This window comes from Rhinopithecus bieti, unplaced genomic scaffold (assembly GCF_001698545.2).
Source record: "Rhinopithecus bieti isolate Rb0 unplaced genomic scaffold, ASM169854v2 scaffold_17826, whole genome shotgun sequence".
NCBI lineage: Eukaryota > Metazoa > Chordata > Mammalia > Primates > Cercopithecidae > Rhinopithecus > Rhinopithecus bieti.
In genome coordinates this window covers 1332056-1353335 of record NW_016809016.1, presented here as the reverse complement: position 1 = coordinate 1353335, position 21280 = coordinate 1332056, and the positions used below count along the sequence as shown (strand labels likewise).

General features: G+C 39.8%; 1 protein-coding gene across 1 annotated transcript in view; it reads right to left on the bottom strand.

The window, feature by feature from the left end:
* Positions 1 to 19563, bottom strand: part of CDYL2 (chromodomain Y like 2) — a 150855-nt gene extending 131292 nt beyond the window's left edge. The window contains exon 1 of the mRNA XM_017888220.1: positions 19521 to 19563. The gene's annotated coding sequence lies outside the window, so the exon portion shown is untranslated. The remainder of the gene's footprint in view (positions 1 to 19520) is intronic.
* Between the last annotated feature and the right edge of the window lie 1717 nt (positions 19564 to 21280).

Here is a 21280-nt window from a genome sequence, read left to right as displayed (position 1 = left end):
TCCTGGCCACTACGCAGTTCTGGTGTCTGTTAGCTGTTACAGAATTCTCAGAAGAGACCCTTCTTTGAGCAAGAAGTGGTTATGGATCCCTCATGAGCTGACAGAATGTCTAAGCTCTATAAAAAAATTAAAATAAAAATTCCCAGTGATAAGGAAGCATTGAATCATCGTATAATAGACAGAGGTGTTTCTTTTAAAAGTACAATGGTTCTTAATCTTGGCTGCAAAATAGAATCACCTAAAGAGGTTTTTAAATACTGATTTAAAAAAATAAAGAAGAAAATGAATAAAATGAAAAAACAAGTGAATGAAAAAACCAATGTACACACCCCAAATTACTGATGTTATTGGTCTGGAGCAGGGCTGGGCACCAAGACATGTGAAAGCTCACTAGGTGATTCTGTTATTCAGAGGTACATAAAAATAACAGAGCATCTTATAATCCATAGTGTCGTAGAGTCAATGAAAGCAAACACAGTGCTGAGTCCTCAGAATTTACCCAGGGAACTCACCCTGATCTCCCAAACACTTCCCAGATTCTCTGGATGAGAATCCTTATCGAGCCAACAACGGCAAAGTCATCAACAACGGAATGGGCACACAACCTGCATGGATATTGTATCTGTAATCGTCAAAACATATCTAAGTCTACTTTTCTTAGGCCCATTTTACAGATTAGAAAACTGAGGATCCAAAAAGTCAAAGTTGCCCAAGGTTACAGAGGAAGAAATTGACAGACAACTGAAGACCAGGCCCTTTTCAAAACACCACACTGACTCTCCAAGATACTGTGTTCCTTCTTTGTACAGGGCTAGGAGCTGGAATTCAAGGATGGATGAACCACAGTCCATGCACTCTTAGATTTTATAATCCATGCCAAGAGGCAGACTAGGGCCCTACTCATGAGCATACTTGGTGCCCTAAGCTTCCAACATACAAAGGGTTGAGTTCACAAGAGGGAAAATTATTCTTGACTGGAGGATTCAATCCCCATAGAGAACATCCTTAGAGGCTCTTAGAGGGTAAGGAGGATTTCCACGAGCAGAGCAGGAGAAGACACAGAGGGGCCGTGGGGCCATGACCCTTTTCTGCTGCAGGGTGAAGCCTCTGAACTGCCACACTCGGCAGGGTGCTTTCTGTAGTCCCTGTGCACTAGGAACCCACTGTGGGCACCTGCCTGGGCTAGCCATTTGCTTCCAAGTGCACTTAGGTGTGTGGTCTAGGCCCAGGAATTCCTGGAGAGAGGAAAAGCAGCCCCAAGAAGGCATCCCAAGGCATCTCCTTTCAGGAGCTATTCCTCCTGGCACAAAGGCTGCATTTACCTATGTGTGGCTCCTACACAGGGAGCTGTGCCCAGAAGGGTTGTATTAAGTAAACCCTAGCTTGGCATCAAGTCCAGCTTCGGCCTTGCAGCACTGAGGAGCTGAGATGAACATTCAATTTATAGTCTGCATTCTGTCTGTGGCTGAATCTGAGGTGGAAGATGGGATGTTTCTAAGTAAGAACGCTAATTCTGGCTTCTAAACTCCAGGCTCCCCAAATGCAAACTCTCCAAGTGTCAGCCTCACTCAACATGCCCCAGCACACTGGTCTTATCCCAGTGAGATACTGATCCCACAGGATAGTCCCCCATGTTCCTTAGGACGAAGTCAGCAAACCATAGCCTACAAGCTGCATCCAGCCGACCAGCTGTTTCAGTAAATAAAGTTTTATTGATAACACAGCTGTGACATTCGTTTACATACTGTCTATAGCTATTTTCAAAACCACAGAACTGAGTAGTGGCCACAGAGACCAAATGGCCTCAAAAACTGAAAATATTTACTCTCCAGTCTTGGCAGAAAAGTCTGCCAATTCCTGCTGAAGAAGAAGAAACAGAGGAGAGGGAGGATGACAAGGAGAAAGAGGAAGAAGAGGAAGGGAGAAGGAAGAATAGGAGAAAGAGGGAGAAGACGGAGGAGGAGGAGTGGAAAAGAAGAAGAAGAGGAGAAAAACGGGGGAGAAAGAGCAGGGAGAGAAAGAGAAAGGAAGAAGCAAGAAGAGAAAGAGGAAAAGGGGAGGAGGAAGAGAAAGAAGATGAAGAGGAAGAGAGAAGGAAGAGGAAGAGAAGGAGGAAAAGAGAAGGAGAGGAAGGAAGAGGAAGAGAAAGGAGAAGACAGAGAAAGAAGAGATGAAAAAGAAGAGAAAGAGGAAGAGGAGTAGGAGAGAAAGAGGAAGAGGGGAGGAGGAGGGGAAGGAAGAGGAGAAGAAAGAAGAAGAGGAGGGGGAGAAAGAGGAGGGGGAAAAAGAGGAAGAGGAAAGAAAGGAGAAGAGAAAGAAGAAGATGGGAAGAGGAAGAGGAGGAGGAAGAAATGGAGTAGAAGGACATAAAGAAATTATTTCTGTCTTAGCATTGCTATCAGATGGCTCTTTTTTCTATGCCATTAAGGTTCTCTCTCTCAAAGAACAAATCTGTAAAACTCTGGGGCTATTCTACTCCCTGCAGCGTGAAGATCCTGACTCCTTGTCATAGCTCATGAAGTCCCATAACACTCTCCACCCACCTCAAGCACATAACACACACATGACACACATGTGGCACTTCAAGACCTGGCATGAACTATATCAGTGTGTCTTGCCTGTAATATTGTTTTATGAAGGCTTTGTTTCACATATATACACACACACACACACACACATTTGTGTACTAGGCCCATGATACAACATAGATTTCTTTCCATAGCTCACAGTCAAGGAAGTTTGAAAGCCACAACACTAACACTGTGAATTACATCTCAGATCCACCCACTTCTCTATCACCAAGTCACCAAACCTCTCACCCAGACCTTTGTGGCAGCTTCCCACATGGTCTTCTTGTCTAAAGTCTTGACCCATGGCCAATGTGCTCTTCATAGGGTGACTCTTTTAAACTGTAAAACCAACTCTGTAAGACCCTGTCCTCACACCCTTTGGTGGTTTCCCACTAAGCTAAGAATGAAATTCAGGCTTCTGAGCAGTCTACAGGGTTAAGCATGGTCTAGATGCTACCTGCCTGCTCCACTCCTGGACCGCACTTCAACTGAGTCACTTTCTATCGATTCCAAGGACATGTTCTGTTCTTCCCCACCATAGAGCCATGGTGGGCATTGTTTCCTTTCACTGGAACACTCTCAACTCCCATACACCTGTGCAACACACATACACACACACACAGCCTCACCAACATCTATCCATTCCTTCAGTCCTAGTTTAATGTCACTTCCTTGGAGCATCATCCCTGACATCTTAGATAAAATTGGAGACCCTCATATTTGAGCACTCTTTTCTATCCTTTTATAACACCTATCACAATGGTAATTAGCAATGTGTGGGATTCATGGTGACAATCCACTTCTACCCCTAGACTGCAAGCCCCACGTAGCTGGCTCTATGTCTGTCCTGTTCACTGCTGTGTCCCCAGCATAGCACCTGGCCCACAGTAAGTGCTCAGGAAACATTCATTGGATAACTGAGTCTACAAATCTCATTCTACAGTCTATGAATCTCATTCCACACATTTCAAATTCTTACTTTCATGTCCAAGAACTACACTTAGTTGCTGTGGCCTAAGTTACATGCAGAAGTTCCAGCAGTCCACAAGAAATTCTGTTTGACCGACCTGAGAAACCCTAACCCAGACTGAATTGAAAAACACTTGGCATATTTTGCTCCTGAAAGTCAGCCAACCACAGTGTGAGCAACGCGCTTTAGCGACAAGCACGCTCCCTGCTATTCAAGAGGACTGGAATCTGAATTCTACGACCCGGATGAGGGAATCCCCATTTTTTTCAAATTCTCACTTGTTACAAATATTCTTGGTGCCATTCAACCCACAGCTTCTAAGACATTGGGGCATGAAGCTTTCATCTTCTGAAGTGAATGACAATTAGTCACTCACCTGCTCTTAAAAAGGCCAACTGTTAAGTGTTCCTTAGAATTTATTTAAGCTTCCTCCATTATGTATGTCTGAGTCACAAAAAGACACTGACATCTATTTTAAGTTCAAAAATAATTTGCTAATCCAGAAAATAATGTCAGGTTTGATGAAATAAGATTGCTCATGAGTTCAAATGGTTGAAGCGGGATGATGGGTTCATAGGAGTTCAGTATAAGATTCTATTTTTGTGTATGTTTGAAATTTTCCACATACATGTTGCAAAGGGATTTGAGGAACATTTTGTAACTCAAATCAATATTCATCCATAGGTTTTCTCCCAATAAGAAGCATTTGTTTTAAAACCAGCAATGAAATGAAAGACTTCATAAAACAAAGAGACTGATTTTGGCACAACAAACAATAACTGTATAATCCTACTCTAATTTACTATAACATTTTACTGAAACAACATTGAATTATGAAGTAATTTCTAATTGCTATGTATTTTAAAACTGAAGTTCTATTTAGAGCAAGTTTTAAATAATTAACAATTTAATCCCAAGTACAAAGCTTGACATTCAATACATATTTACTGAATGAAAGACCAGCCAAGGCATCTTTCCTCATTAAACTGCAACTATTTGTTAGCCCAAACACGAAGAAAAGACGAATAATACCTAGCATTCAGATCTTGGTTCTAATATCATTCTCCAATAAAAGGAGCAAGGGCTTCTTAGAAAAATGATTGACTCTAGGGTTGAAAGATGGAATATACAAAATGAGCCTGGAGCATCCTGCAGTGCCAGAAAGTAAGGAAGTATCAATAGCAACAACAACAACAACAAAACAAACAAACAACCAAACAGATAAGCATGGTGGCTCATGCCTATAATCCCAACACTTTGGGAGGCTGAGGCAGCAGGATCACTTGAGCCCAGAAGTTTGAGACCAGCCTGGGCACATAATGAGATGCTGTCTCTACAAAAAAATTTAAAATTAGCTGGGCGTGGTGGTATATGATGTGCCTATAGCCCCAGCTACCCAAGAGGCTGAGGTGGGAGGACTGCTTGAGCCCAGAAGGTAGAGGCTGCAGTGAACCGTGATTGTGCCACTGCATTCCAGCCTGGGCAACAAAGCAAGACCATCTCAAGCAGAAAAAAAAAAAATCTACTAATATCTATCATTAAAAATAATAATAATAATATCTACTAGCAAAAAAAGCTACTAAATAATATCTACAATATCTATCTACTAAACAATATCTACTATGAATCGGCATCTCAGTAATAAGAGCAAGAGTCTGTGGCATTAAATCCACAACCTCTCCCCAACCCCCTGTTCAGCTCTATGTTATAGAATCGCTACTACAGGAAGTACAGCCAAGACAAAGGAATTACGTCTCCCTTTAGCTCCCAGTCTAGGGCTCTAGTTCCACTATAGGAGGGAGGCAAAACCACCGGAGCCCCTCGCCCCCTCCCTCTGCAGCTCCATGTTATTGATGCTTGGGTACAGGTGAGAGATTAGGGATCTCTTCCCCAGCCCAGCTCGCATTTGTAGGACAAGGGCTCTACTGTCCTACAAAATACTGGGGCTTCAATCATCCCCCAACCCAGACTGTTTGTAGGGTAGAGGTTACATGCACTGGGGTCAAGCTGAGAAGACTAGAGTACTACCATCCTTTCCTCAGTGCCCATGCCTAGAGTGGAAGTGCCACTTTTGGTAATGTGAGCTTCTGTTCCCAACCCCAGCCTCAGTGCAGTGGTGTAAAAGTTCTGCCCAAAGGGAAAGAGGCCATAAAAACTGGCAAGCCTAAAGCTATGCCTTAGGGAACCAAGTTTATTTAGAACAGGACACAGATAAGATCATACTCAAGGACACTGCTGAAAACAAAGGAGACCTTGGTGGCTAACCAGTTAAGAGGGAACTGGTAGCTCCATGAAACTAGTGAACACATGAAGTGGCAGACCAGTCACAAGCTTAACAGAGAGAACCAAGGAAAGAGACCATCAAGGAAGGCTCTCCTAGGATCATTCTTATCCACAAGAAGCCAGAAGCCTGGGCATATGTGTTAGGTTGCACATACTCAGGATTGCTCAGAGCCAGATGTGGAGCAAACCTGAAAGCATTCCCCAACCTGGATCCATCGGCAAAGAGTGGGGGCTATATTAGTTCAATGGGTTGGAGCACAATCTCTGATCAACTGACTGAACAACAAACTACAATGACCCTAGTCTCCAAGATACACAAAAATCTAATGATAAAGCATGAAAATCTAACTGGTTAAAGGGGCATAAGCACAAAATTTGACCAATAAGTGGCTTAGTCGACCCAGGGGGAATCCCTAGGAAACCACACTAAAAGATAAAAACAAGGGGAAAATGCTAAGCAGGGACATCAGAAGCTGCATACTGCAGGGAAAATAAGACTTTACAGAATTTGTTCAACCTAGTCATTAGACAAATAAATAAATGACCAAACAAAAACAACAACAATCCCTGGCTGGGGTTGAGGGAGCAAATCAGTATCCCAACTTCCTACAATATATTATCTGAAATGCCCAGTTTTCTTTTTTTTTTTTTTTTTTGAGACGGAGTCTGGCTCTGTCGCCCACGCTGGAGTGCAGTGGCCGGATCTCAGCTCACTGCAAGCTCTGCCTCCCAGGTTCACACTGTTCTCCTGCCTCAGCCTCCCGAGTAGCTGGAACTACAGGCGCCTTCCACCTCGCCCGGCTAGTTTTTTGTATATTTTTTTTAGTAGAGACAGGGTTTCACCATGTTCGCCAGGATGCTCTCGATCTCCTGACCTCATGATCCACCTGTCTTGGCCTCCCAAAGTGCTGGGATTACAGGCTTGAGACACTGCACCCAGCCGAAATGCCCAGTTTTCAAACAAAAATTGCAACACATGAGAAGAAACATGAAGGTATGATAAATACACAGGGGTAAAAAGCAAGCAATATAAATTATCTTTGAGGGAACCCATATGGTGAACTTAGCAAAGATTTCAAAACAGCTGCTACGAATATGTTCAAAGAACTTACGGAAACCTGTTTAAAGAATTAAAGGAAAGTATGATGACTATGATACATCAAATAGAAAATATCAAAAATGGAGAGAAATTTTAAAAACAAATGGATATCTTGGAGTTGAAAAGTACAATGGCTAACATGAAAAAAATTCCTATCAGGGCTTAACAATAGATTCAATAGATTTGAGTTGGTAGAGAAAAGAATCAGTGAACTTGAAGGTAAGTCAGTAGAGATTACACAGTCTGAAGAACCAAAAGAAAAAAAAAGTTTTAATGAACCGAGCCTTAGAGAAATGTGGGACACCATCAAGCACATCAATATTTGCATAATGGAAGTACAAGAAGGAGAAGAGAGAGAAAAAAGGAAAGATAAAATATTAAAAGAATTAATGGCTGAATACATCTTTGATAAGAATTGCTAATTTACACATTCAAAAATCTCAATAAACTCCAGGTGAAACAAAGGCAAAGATGTCCACAACCAGACACATCATAGTCAAATGTTAAAAGCAAAAGATAAAGGGAATATCTTTTAAGCAGCAGAGAAAACAACTCATCAAATACAAGGGAATTACAAGAATATTAATAGCTGACTTGTCATCAGAAACAGTGGAGGCCAGAAGGCAATGGGGCAACAAATTCAAAGCACTAAAAGAAAAAACCCTTAACCAAGAATCTGATATCTCACAAAATAACTTCTAAAATGAAGGCAAAATAAAGACATCTCCAGATAAGCAAAAATTGAAAGTACTGTTGTAAAGCAACCACTAAAATATAACAAGGCAAACTCTATAGCTAATTTTCCAACTAAGAAGATTTAAAACTCTTCAAAAATATTCAACTAATATAAAAGAAGGTGGGGGGAAAATGTACAGAAAGGACAAAATAGAAAACAAACTTTAAGATGACACAATTAAGCCTAGCCATATCAATAACAAAATTAAATGTGTGCGGTCCAAACACTTCCATTAAAAGAGTTTATCAAACTGAATAAAAAAGCAAGAACCAACTATATGCTGGCTACATGGAAAACACTTTAAATGCAGGGACATAAATCAGTCAAATTAAAAGGCTGGAAACAGATATGACATGGTACTACTAATCAAAAGAAAGATGGAATGACCATTTGAATATCTTCAAATGTACATTTTACAGCAAGGTATATCACCAGGGAAAAGAAAGGTAATTTCATAATAATAAAAGGGCCAATTCATCAAGAGGACATAAATTTAACATTCATGCACCTAATAACAGAGCTTCAAAATACAAAAAGCAAAAACTGATAGAAGTAGGAGATAAATCCACAATTATTGTAAAAGGCTTAAATATACCTCTCTCAAAAATTAATGGAACATGTACCCAGAAAATAAGTATATATAAAAATCAAGATATAGAAAAATCTGAACACCACTATTAACCAAACTCACCTAGCTGACACTTACAGTGTACTCCACACAATTACAGTAGAATAGACATTTTTAAGCCCATACATAATACTTGTCAACATAGCCCATAGTCTAGACTATGGTCCCCAGCATTTTTTGGCATCAGGGACCGGTTTCATAGAAGACAATTCTTCCACAGACTGGGGTAGATGGGAGGTGGGGTGGTGAGGGGATGGTTTCAGGATGAAACTGTTCCACCTCAGATCATCAGGCATTAGTTAGATTCTCGTAAGGAGCACACAACCTACATCCCTTGCATGTGCAGTTCACAAAAGGATTCGCAATCCTATGAGAATCTAATGCTGCCTCTGATCTGACAGGAGGCAGAGCTCAGGTGGTAATGATCACGTGCCTGCCATGCACCTCCTGCCGTGCAGCCCAGCTCCTAACAGGCCATGGACCAGTACCAGTCCACAGCCTGGGGAATGGGGACCCATTTTTAGACCACAGAACAAGACTCCATACAGTTAAGAGGACTGATGTCATACAAACTATTTCTCAGATGAAAATGAAATTAAGTTAGAAATTTATAACAGAAATATCTCTGGAAAATCCCTAAATAATTGCAAATTAAGCAATATACTTCAGAAGGAAATTATAAAGTATTTTAAACACAATTAAAATGAAAACATCAGCTGGGCATGGCGGCTCACACCTGTAATCCCAGTACTTTGGGAGGCTGAGGCGGGTAAATCACGAGGTCAGGAGATCGAGACCATCCTGGCTAACATGGTGAAACCCAGTCTCTACTAAAAATACAAAAAAGTAGCTGGGCGTGGTGGCGGGTGCCTGTAGTCCCAGCTACTCAGGAGGCTGAGGCAGGAGAATGGCATGAAACCAGGAGGCAGAGCTTTCAGTGAGCTGAGATCGCGCCACTGCACTCCAGCCTGGGTGACAGAGTGAGACTCCGTCTAAAAAAAAAAAAAAAAAGGAAAACACCATGTATCAAATTTGTGGGATGCTGGTAAAGCCTATATTAACAAAGAAGTAAGGTCTCAAATTCTACCTTACCTCAGATTCTACCTTAAGAAACTTTTTTTTAAAAAGGAAGAAGATAAACCCAAAGAAGCAGAAAAAAAGAAATAACAATGATCAGAGGAGATATTAATAAAATGGAAAATATTAACATGATTTTAAAAATCAATGAAACCAAAAGCTGATTCAATGAGAAAAATCAATAGGGAAAAAAGAGAGACGCCAAGTAGTATCAGGAACAAGGGAGGTAGCATTACTACAAATTTTCAAAATACTAAAAGAAGAATCAGGGGATATTATGCTTTTGGCCAATAAATTTGACAACTTATATGAAATGAATAAATTTCTAGAGTGACACAAAGATAGGGCTCACTCAAGAGCCTAAATAGATAACCTGAACAGCCCTAATTTATTAAAGAAACTGAATTTGTAGCTTAAAAATCTTTCCACAAGAAAAAATTCACTGGTGAATTACACCATTCACACACACACACACACACAAAATCTACACAAACTCTTCCAGAAAACTGAAGAGAACATAATATTTCCCAATTCATTCTATGACAGCAACATTATCTTGCCACCAAAAATTCAATATATTATAAGAATACTAACTACAAACAAGTATCTATTATACAAATAAATGCAAAAGTTCTACAAACAAGTTTAACAAATATAATCCAACAATATATAAAAAGGAATATACATCCTGACCAAGTGGCATTTATCCCCAGAATGCAAGGCTGGTTTTTAACATTCAAAAAAATCAACGTAATCTGCCATATTAACAAAATAAAGAAGGAAAATCATATAACCAACTCAACAGATCCAGAAAAAAATGACGAAGTCCAACATCCATTCTTGATTTTTTTAATTTCAGCAAACTAGTAACTGAAGGGAATTTCCTCAACTTGATGAAATGCAACTCCAAAAAAACCTGTACCAGCATCACACTTAATGGTGAAACATAAATCAGGGATGACAGAAGGTGCCTCCCTTACCACTTCTATTCACAGTGCAATCAGGCAAGAAAAATAAATAAATGGCATCCAGGTTGGAAACTAAGAAGCAAAATTGATTTTATTCCCGGAAGACATGTTTGTCTATGGAGATAACTGGGTCAAGTCTTTTAAAAAGGCTACTAGAACTAATATGTGAGTTTAGTAAGGCTGCATGACAGAAAGTTAATATACCAAAATCAATCATATTTCTATATGATAGCAATAATCAGAAATTGAAATTTTTAAAAATACTATTCACAATTCATCAAAATATATGAAATACTTTAGGCTCAATCTGACAAAAGATATGCAAGACTTATACATTGAAAACTATAAAAACATTGTTGAGAACAAATTGTAAAGACCTACATAAATAAGAAGACCACGTTCCCGGCCGGGTGCGGTGGCTCAAGCCTGTAATCCCAGCACTTTGGGAGGCCGAGACAGGTGGATCACGAGGTCAGGAGATCGAGACCATCCTGGCTAACCTGGTGAAACCCCGTCTCTACTAAAAAATACAAAACTAGCTGGGTGAGGTGGTGGGCGCCTGTAGTCCCAGCTACTTGGGAGGTTGAGGCAGGAGAATGGCGTAAACCCAGGAGGCGGAGCTTGCAGTGAGCTGAGATCAAGCCACTGCACTCCAGCCTGGGCGACAGAGCGAGACTCCGTCTCAAAAAAAAAATAAGAAGACCACGTTCCCAGGTCATAAGCTCAATATTTTTATGATTTCAATTCTCCAAACTAGTCTATGGAATTAACACAAATCCAATCAAAATTCCAGCAAGTTTTTTTGTAAAAATTGATCAGCTAATTCTAAAATTCACATGGAAATGAAAGGAACCTAAATCAACAACAACAACAAAAAAAACCTCTGAAAAAGAAGAACAAAGTTGGATTGCTAACCCTACCTGATTTCAAGACTATGATAAGGTATAGTAATCAAAACAGTGTGATACTTGTGTAGAAATAAGCAAATAGACCAATGGAATAAAGAGTCCAAAATTAGATCCACACATATATTGACAACTGATTTTGACAAAGAAGCAGAAGCAGTTGAGCACAGAAAGTACAGTCCTCTCAACAAATGGTACTGGAACAACTGGCTATCCACATGGAAAAAAAAAAATAAACTCCAGTCCATTCCTCACACCATATACAGAAATTAACTCAAAATGGATCATAGATTCAAACAAAGAAACCTAAAATTCTAAAACTTCTAGAAGAAAATCCTCATGACCTTGGCTTAGGCGAAGGTTTCTTAGGTAGGACACCAAAAGCACCATCCATAAAGGAAAAAAAAAAACTGATAAACAGGACTTCATCAAAGTTAAAACCTCTGTTCTTTTGCTTTTAAAAAAAAATTTAAAAAGGAGAAGTCACTCACTGAGAAAAAAATGTATGTATCTGATAAAGACTTGTATGCAGAGTAAAGAGCTCATAAAACTCCATAATAAGAAAACAACTCAATTATTTTAAATGAGCAAACTATTTGAGCAGATACTCCACCAAAGAAGGTAAACAGATGGCAAATAAGCACATTAAAAGATCTCAACATTAGTAGTCATTAAAGAAGTGCAAACTAAAAACCACAATGAGTTACCACTATACACCTGTAAAAATGGTCAAAATTAATAATACTGACCACACTAAGCGTTAAATGTGGTTAAACTGGAACTCTCATCCGTTGCTGGTGGGAATGTAAAATGATACAACCATTCTAGAAAATAGTTTGGCAGGTTCTTAAAAACTTAAACATATATCTACTATATGATTCCCCCATCCCACACTTACGCATTTACCCAAAAGAAATAAAAGCATATGTCCTTACAAAGACTTGTGCATGAATGCTCATTGCAGCTTTATTTGTAAAAGCCAAAAAGTAGAAACAAGGCACATATCAGGCAGTAAGTGATGGATAAATATGTTGTGGTATATCTAAGCAATGAGCTATTACTTAGATATAAAAAAGTGCATTATTGATACACACAAGAACATGGATGAATCTCAGAGTAATTATACTGAAAGAAGCCAGACAAAAGGGAGTACACATTGTATGATTTCATTTATATAAAATTGTGAAAATGTAAACTAATCTGCACTGGCAGAAAACAGATCAGTATGGTTAATGAGGGTGGGAAGCAGTGGAAGGAGTAGATAGATTACAAGGAGGCAAGAGAAAACATCTGGAAATGATAGATATGTTCATTAGACTGACAGAGGTGACAATTTCACAGGTAAAATATGTCAAAGCTTATCAAATGTTATGCTTTAAATATGTACAAATTGTTGTACATAGATTATACCTCCATAAAGCTATTAAATAAGTATCCTTCAAGAGACAAGAGAAAATAATTGACAAGCAAAGTAAGAACAAGGTGAAATAAAAAAGGAATATTCACAGAACCAAAAAATAAAGTTCTTGAAAACTAAAAACATCAGTGCAAAAGCAGAAGGATTAGAAGATGAAATTGAGGAAATCTTCTGAAATGTAGTAACACAATCAGAAGGAATACAGGAGAGGAAATGCAAGAAATTTAGAGGACCAAGAAATCCAACATCTGAATAACATTAAGTTCAAAAAAGTGAGAACGGAAAACTAAAAAGGAGAAAATCAATAACACAGTTCTGAAAAATTCCCACAACAAAGAATATGTGTTTCCAGATTCAAAGAGCCCACCAGGAATCCCACACAATGACCAAAAATAGACCTAACCCAGCACATATCCCTACAAAAATTCAGAATGGGATTTCAAAGATAAGATTCTGAAATCTTCTGGAGAGGAAAATAAAGTTTTACAACAGAAGAACCAGGAATCAGAATGGCTTCAGATTTCTCAACAGTAACACTGAACACTGGAAGCAATCTTTCAAAATCTTAACAAAAATGATTCTCAACCTAGAATTCTATACTTAGCCAAATCATCAATCAGATGGGAAAGTAGAACGAAGACATTTTCAGAAATGCAAAACTTCAAAATATTAACTTTCCATCTAACTTTCTGAAGAATCTACTTGAGGATGTGCTCTACCACAACAAGGATATAAATCAACAAAAAGCATACATGAAACTCAACATATAAGAGACGCAGCACAGCTAAAAAAAAAAAGGCAGAGGATCCCCAAGCTGATGGTGAAGGGGATCCAGGGTGACAAAGATGCACTAGGCCTCGAGGAAAGTCAGCCCAAATTGAAACAGGATAGAAATTTTTTGGCCAAGGATAGTACAATATTCACAGCCACTTTTCTCTCCAGAATTAAATAGACAGGCATAATGAAAATTATGAGAGTCATCATTTTTATTGATGAAATCCATAATGATGACAGTGTGTGAATGGCACTGAATATGAGAACATGAAGTACCACATTTCACTGATGCTGAAAAGACGATCTTTTTTCCATTTTAACATCTCTGGAATGTGCAGGGATTACATTCTACAATTGAGCTGCTGAAAACACTTTTTTCACATTTTAACATCTCTGAAATCAGGATACATTCTACAATTGAGAGAGTATCATAGTTTAATTGGCTGCACAGTTTTCTGTCTTAGTGGGATCTCTTATCTTGGGTTCGGTGAAATATGGTATGTCCCTTGCATAAAAAGTTACACTCAAGTTTGGAGGCCCTTTTAATCATCATCTTGGAAAGACCCTTCTGATTGCCATAGGCTGCAATACAGAAAAAAACACAGTGTCCCAAACAAGAAAAAACTGTTTCTCTATAAACATATAAGCTTGAATATGCACGGAATATCTTTGGAAGGAAGTTCACAAAACTGGTAACGAACTCTAGTCATGTCTAGGAGATGTCTGAATGAAACTACTTTCCCTATTTACCCCTTTGCTCCTTTTGAATTTTGTACCATGAGCATGTTTTACCTACCAAAGAATGAATACAATTTTAAAATACCTGAAATAACTAAGATTAATGTATGAAAACATTTAGAAGGAAGCCTAAGAATCCGAGAATTACGTGAGATTTGAAGATGACTTTGAATTGGCAGACAGTGGTGTAAGAATTTCCTTTTATTCCATTTGTTACCAAAAACAACACTAACCTCTCTTAAGGTCTGCACATTTTCTTTGGATTAGTTATAACTCTCTCTAAACAAGGGTCAAGTTGGGAATGTTGATGCATGGAAAATACACACACATAAACACACATCCACTATTTTTAAATTATTTTGAATTGTGTTGTGAAGTATCATTATCTATTTAGTGCCTCAAAAGATGTGTTTAAATATGTACAAATTGTTGTACATAGATTATACCTCCATAAAGCTATTAAATAAGTATCCTTCAAGAGACAAGAGAAAATAATTGACATGCAAAATAAGAACAAGGTGAAATAAAAAAAAGGAATATTCACAGAACCAAAAAATGAAGCTCTTGAAAACTAAACACATCAGCGCAAAAGCAGAAGGATTAGAAGATGAAATTGAGGAAATCTTCTGAAATATAGTAACACAATCAGAAGGAATACAGGAGAGGAAATGCAAGAAATTTAGAGGACCAAGAAATCCAACATCTGAATAACATAAGTTCAAAAAAGTGAGAACGGAAAACTAAAAAGGAGAAAATCAATAACATAATTCTGAAAAATTCCCACAACAAAGAATATGTGTTTCCAGATATTCCAAAACAGACTCAGAGATCCACAGAAAAGGGTGACTGTTACAGCAACAAGAAAATGTAGCCTGTGTCTCCTGATAACGTTCTTCCCACAGCCATTTCTACCCTACAACCCTGAACAGCTGATATCTCTTGTGGGTGAGGTTGAGGTAGTTCCCTGGGAGAAGTATAGAGTTAGGAGGAGACGAAGAAGTTAAATTCACAAAATCAGTGGTCAAAACAACCTCTTAAATATTACTGCAGGATCTCTGCTGCGTGCATTTCAAGTTACCCCAAGAATCTCAAAGGCACCATAGTTGCAGCAGGCTGGGGAGTGGTCACGGATGGAATGAGTTGAAAATCATTTTCTATATCTTGTAGAAGCACTGTGAATAGTTTCAGAATGCCATTTGGGTTTGCAATGGCTCTGTCCTATTCTAACATTCCAAAAATGTTGAAAATTCTGCACATTCTCTAAAGTTCCCTGGACAGGTTTATGGAGGCTTCCTTGGAGACATCTGTGTCCTCTCTTTATATGTAGTAGGAAGCTGGAGTTTTTAAGTCCCATCGCCCTGGGGACATCACCACCATGCCAAGATGGAGATATCTAAGCAAGAGGAAATGAAGATCTTGGATATGTCTTTTCTCTAGTGCTTTCTCAATAAACTCAAGTACAGCAGTTGTCACCACAAAGGAAACTGCCCTTAGGTGCTCTGAAGATAAAGTAATGCAGTGATGCAACTGTCAGGATGTTAGAAGAAGCTCTTCTAACAGATCACAGACCCAGTGATTGCCTTTAACTAGAACTATTGCAATGGCTCCCAACTCATTTTCTGCCTTCAATCTCCTTCCTCCAATCCCATCTCCACTCAGAAGCCAGGCTGAGCTTTCTAAAATATAAATTGTATTGTCTTATTCCCCTTTTAAAATTCTGCAATGACTCCCCAACAGGATTAAGTCTATTCCTCGTGGCAAGACCTACAAGGCCTTTCAGAAATTGTTCTGAATGGGAAACTGGCTTTGCTAACTAATCATTGCTAGGAATCAAGGTAACAGATTAACAAGTTTGTAAAAAGTTAGAGTCAATGAATTTACTAATACCAAGACCCCACACTTCCTTTAGATATTTGGGTGGGCATCTCGCAACAGTTATCTTCTGATGCACTACACTAGGAAATCCCATCATGCAAAGCTCTGTATTTCAATAGAGTTACCCTGAGACTTCATTTGGCCAATACATAAGTCTTGTTGCATATTCCTGGTTGGGGGCCAGGGAAAGGTAAGGAGATTTCAAGTTAGAACCATGGTAGCCATGCTACATGAAGTAGAACTTTGGGGTCATAATCATCTTTGTGTCTGTACCATGAAGTTTTTGAGGAACACTTTCCATAGGCACGAGGTTAGACAGATCCCTGAGCCAGGAGGACAACAACACTAAAGACTAACACATTGAGGGTGATGGAAGATTTGGAAACCAGACATGGTGTGGATCTAGAGTAGCTGTAATTAGAGGACATCTAGGTGGAAAACAATTGGAGAGAAACTCAGAATAGGGAAGCAGGTTTGGGAAGGCAGCTAAGGAGAAGCCTTTCTCCTAGGGAGTCAGCCTATTTGACAATTAAAGGCATGGGGCTTGAACTCACTCTTTCAAGAGGGTTTATTGCATAAGCACCCACTATGTGAAAGACACTGTGTTGGGCCCTGGGAGCACAGATATATCTGCTTAAGCTTAGGAATGTATTCTAGGAAATGGAGGTGTTGAATGGATCACTGCCACATGCTATCACACGTTCCCTCTAGAACTGTTTCCCAATTTTGTAACCTGGTGCTACAGTGTCTTTAATTTAAAGCTGGGAAGTCATAATGGACCTGCTACCACAATATGGTCCAATGACTGACAATCCTTGCTCCTCCCAGGCTACTATGATGCTGCTGATGCCCCTCCATTGAAAGGCTTCCCAGTGATCCCTGAGCACTGAGCTTCCTCCTCTGTTTCCTTTATCAATTCCATGAAGGTGCCCCGCGTCAAATCATCACCAAAGCCACATTTATCTCCCAACCTTAACTTCTTCCTTGATACTTAGTTGTTTCTCCCAGTCATGCCTCTTGCTCACCTCTGTCCACCCTCAAGGGTGAGAACTTCTCAGAAGAACACAAAATAATGGCAGAAAAAGAGATTCCAATTAGATAAACAGACTGAGATGAACCACAAAAGTGAAGAACATGGCAACCAAGAACACAGACGATGCCCAAGCTACTGTATTTGCCAATAAGTCACAAAGAAAATTTACATTGTCTCTACTCCATATTACAATGACTCTTTACATATAGTATTTAAATTTTTTTCTGAGAAAAATACAGTCTGAGTGACATCCTTGTAGAGTTTTGCAAGTTTTCCCCTTCTCTATGCATGTTTCCTCATCTGTAAAATGAAGTTAATAATAAACATCACATTGTCAAAAATTAATGAGCTAATTGATGCAAAGCACTTAGTTACATGCCTGGCACAGAATGGGCACTCATTGAATGGGAGTGATTAATACTATCCTCATGTTTGATACTATAAGCCTCCAGTGACCTGGCTGGAGGGAAGGGAGGGAATTCTCAGAGGCAGCCCAGACCCCCAGGGAATGGCCCCCAGGCTCCAACTAGAGCTGTGGGTGTCTATTCCAGAAGAGCACGGGGAATTTTTGTGCATAGACATTTTTTTTTTTCTCAGGGACCACATAGCAATAATCACTGGACTCTCTACAGAGTACTCTGAAGCCATGGCACTGCTTTCACACCACCCCTTCCATTTCCATTGCCTCTCCAAAAGAAACCTGCAGTCAGGAAGCTGCAAACAGTTCCTACTTTCAGAGAATGTTTTGGTCCCTGACCAGCCTCCAACACAGCCTGTCCACATCCAAGGCTAGAGAGAGCAGGGCAAGGCAGGGACTTCGGAATCACAGAGACTTGGGTCTGCACTTAGCAGCTCAGGGGCCTCAAGCAGGTAATTACTCCTCACCCCAGATGGCTCCATCCTCTGGACTAAGGGTCATCTTCCCAGCTTGTCCTCAGTAACCAGCCTTTTATGACATAGGCCAGTGACCTTGAGACTGTGGAACCGCCAGCTATCACAGCTGGCCACAGGACCAAGGCCACTGTGTGCAAACCTCCATCTCATGGGTTGTTCATCAGCTCCTAAATCTAATTGCAAATGGTAACACATCCCCACCAACAATACATTTATAATTCACACTGTTTCAGAGCCCTTTAACGAACATTTTCTCACTTGTCTGTTCTCACTTCTAATGGCAAAGCATGACACATAACCCTCATGCACAGAATACTAACACGAGTGACTCCTTGCATGAGTTTAGTTTGCAACACTGTCCAACACACAGCATTCAATAGACTAAGCACTTATTTTCAAGTTACTAATTTTTAATTTACAAAGCCCTTATGTGCCACATGACAGTAAGCAAGAGAGGTACAAAGCTGAACCCCAATCTCTTGATGTGAGGGGAAGCTGGGAAGATATCAACAGGTAAACATGAACTTGTATACAATGTTTGAAGGAGGAGACAGGACAGCAATGTGGCTGAACACTAAGGCTGTGGACTCAGATGTCTGGGTTCAAAAAGTAATCTCAGAAAATAAGGCTGGGCACAGTGGCTTAAACCTGTAACCCCAGCACTTTGGGAGGCCGAAGTGGGAGGATCACTTGAGTCCAGGAGTTCAAGATGAGACTGGTCAACATAGTGAGACCTCAGCTCTATTTTTTTTTTAATCATCAAGTTATTTTTAATGATCTATCAACTTACAGCCCAATTAGGGCTTCCTTCAATTATGTAGGAACCACTTGACTTGGATAAGGACTTGTTACCCAGTCATTTGAACTGTTCACTTGCAAATGGATTTATTATCTCATCACTGTTCACAACCTCAGTATTTCCATTTATCCTCGGTTGGAACCCTGCAAGTTTATATTACATGCTGCATCATATTCAGATTTGGGATGACTGGGAACCCATGCCTTTCTTTTGTTATGTCGGAGAAGGGCTCCTATGGAAAGAGAAGACAGGGAAAGAGAATTTGCTTCATGCCCCCCTTTACAGGCAGATCAGTTTCAGGAGAGCCCGTAGGAAAACTGAGGATCTGGAACTTGAGCCTCACAAATCTATCCATGCCCACAAACCAAGTCTGCTTGTACCCACCAGGGTGTGAGTACCCCATTTAGACTGCTGTTCCACAGGATGTTGAACTCAGAGAGATGTTAACACTTTTGCAGAGGATGAGTTTGCTTGAGTTTCCTTTCTGGTATAGTGGCTTCCACTTAATGTGCTGCTCTGTGCTAAGTACCTTACAGGTAAGGTCTCACTGAGTCTTTGGAACAACCTTAAGAGGGAGGAATCATTATCCCTGTTTTGCAGATGCAAGGGTAAGGGAAGTGGCAGCCAGCAAGTACCAAAGCTGGGGTTCAAACCCAGGGCTGTGAGAATTGCAGAGCCTGAGCTCTTCAGCCACTGTATTAAATTGTACCTTGCTCTAGGTACTGTGAGCACGGCTCTTCATACAAGGTGTTACCTCGACTATTGTTGCTACTGTTGCTGCTGCTGCTGCTGCTGCTGGTGGTGGTTTTCTCTTTGTCTCTTTCCTGGCAAGTTTCTCTAAAGCAGTGGTTCTCAAACTTTGGTGTGCATCAGAATCAGCTGAAGGCTTTGTTAAGACACACATGGCTGGGCTTCACATCCAGAGTTTCTGAAATAGTAGGTCTGGGGTAAGGCTGAGAATCTGCATTTCCAAGTCCCCAGGTTTGGGAACCACACTTTGAGAACCCCTTCTCTAAAGAATCCCCAGCCTCATGGGAGAGATTCCCTTTTCTAATGCATGTAGGGACTGGTTGTTGTTGTTGTTGTTGTTGCTGTTGTTGTTGTTGTTTGATACTTTAAGTTCTGGGGTACATGTGCAGAACGTGCAGGTTTGTTACATAGGTCTATATACGTACCATGGTGGCTGCACCCATCAACCTGTCATCTACATTAGGTATTTCTCCTAATGCTATCCCTCCCCTAGCCCCCACCCCCAACAGGCCCCAGTGTGTGATGTGTTCTCATTGTCCAACTCCCACTATGAGTGAGAACATGAGGTGTTTGGTTTTCTGTTCCTGTGTTAGTTTGCTGAGAATGATGGTTTCCAGCTTCATCCATGTCCCTGCAAAGGACATGACCTCATCCTTTTTTATGGCTGCATAGTATTCCATGGTGTACATGTGCCACAATTTTTTTATCCAATCTATCACTGATGAGCATTTGGGTTGGTTCCAAGTCTTTGCTATTGTGAACAGTGCTACAATAAACATACATGTGCAAGTGTCTTTATAGTAGAATGATTTATAATCCTTTGGGTATATACCCAGTAATCCCATGTCTATTTTTTTTTTAAAAAGGGAATTTTAGGAAACAAAAAGAAATGAGTAGTAATGCCACATGCTACAACTTGGAGAATTAGAAAATATTATGCTAAGTGAAAAAAGCCAGACACAAGAGACTATACATTGTGCCACTTTATTCATATGAAATTCCAGAATAGGCAAATCCATAGGGATAGAAAGTAGATTTGCGGTTGCCAGAGCTACAGTGGGGACACAGGAATAGAGGGGTGGTAACTAAAGGGTATAGCATTTCTTTTTCAGGTGATAAAAATGTGCTACAATTAACTGTGGTGATGCACAACTCTAATTGATGAGTCATATGGTATGTGAACATATCTCAGTTAAGCTATTTTTTAAAGGTAACTTTGGGCAAATTATTTAACTTCACCAAGCTTCAATTTTCTCATCTATAAAATGGAGATGATGATAGTGGCAAATTTCTAATTCTTGTAAAAATTAATAAGAACAACTTTGTAAAAAAGTGCTACGTGCTTTGACCACTATTATCATCAGCTATAAAAGATAAGAGGAGTATTTCACAAGGTGAAAAAGGTGGACGCAGCCTGATTTTCCATCAATGGATGAATGGATAAACAAAACATGGTATAAACACACAATGGAGTAGAGTCAGCCTTTAAAAGGAAGTAAATTCTGACATATACTACAATATGGATGAACCTTGAGGACATCATGCTGAATGAAATAAGCCAGTCACAAAAAGACTGTATGATTCCGCCTACCTGAGGTCCTTAGAGTATTTGATTTCATAGAGGCAGAAAATGGAATGGTGGTTGCCAAGGACTGGGGGGAAGGGGAGAATGTGGGATTAGTGTTTAATGGGGACAGAGATTCAGTTTTGCAAGATGAAAAGAGTTCTGTGGATGGACAGTGGTGATGACTGCACATCAGTGTG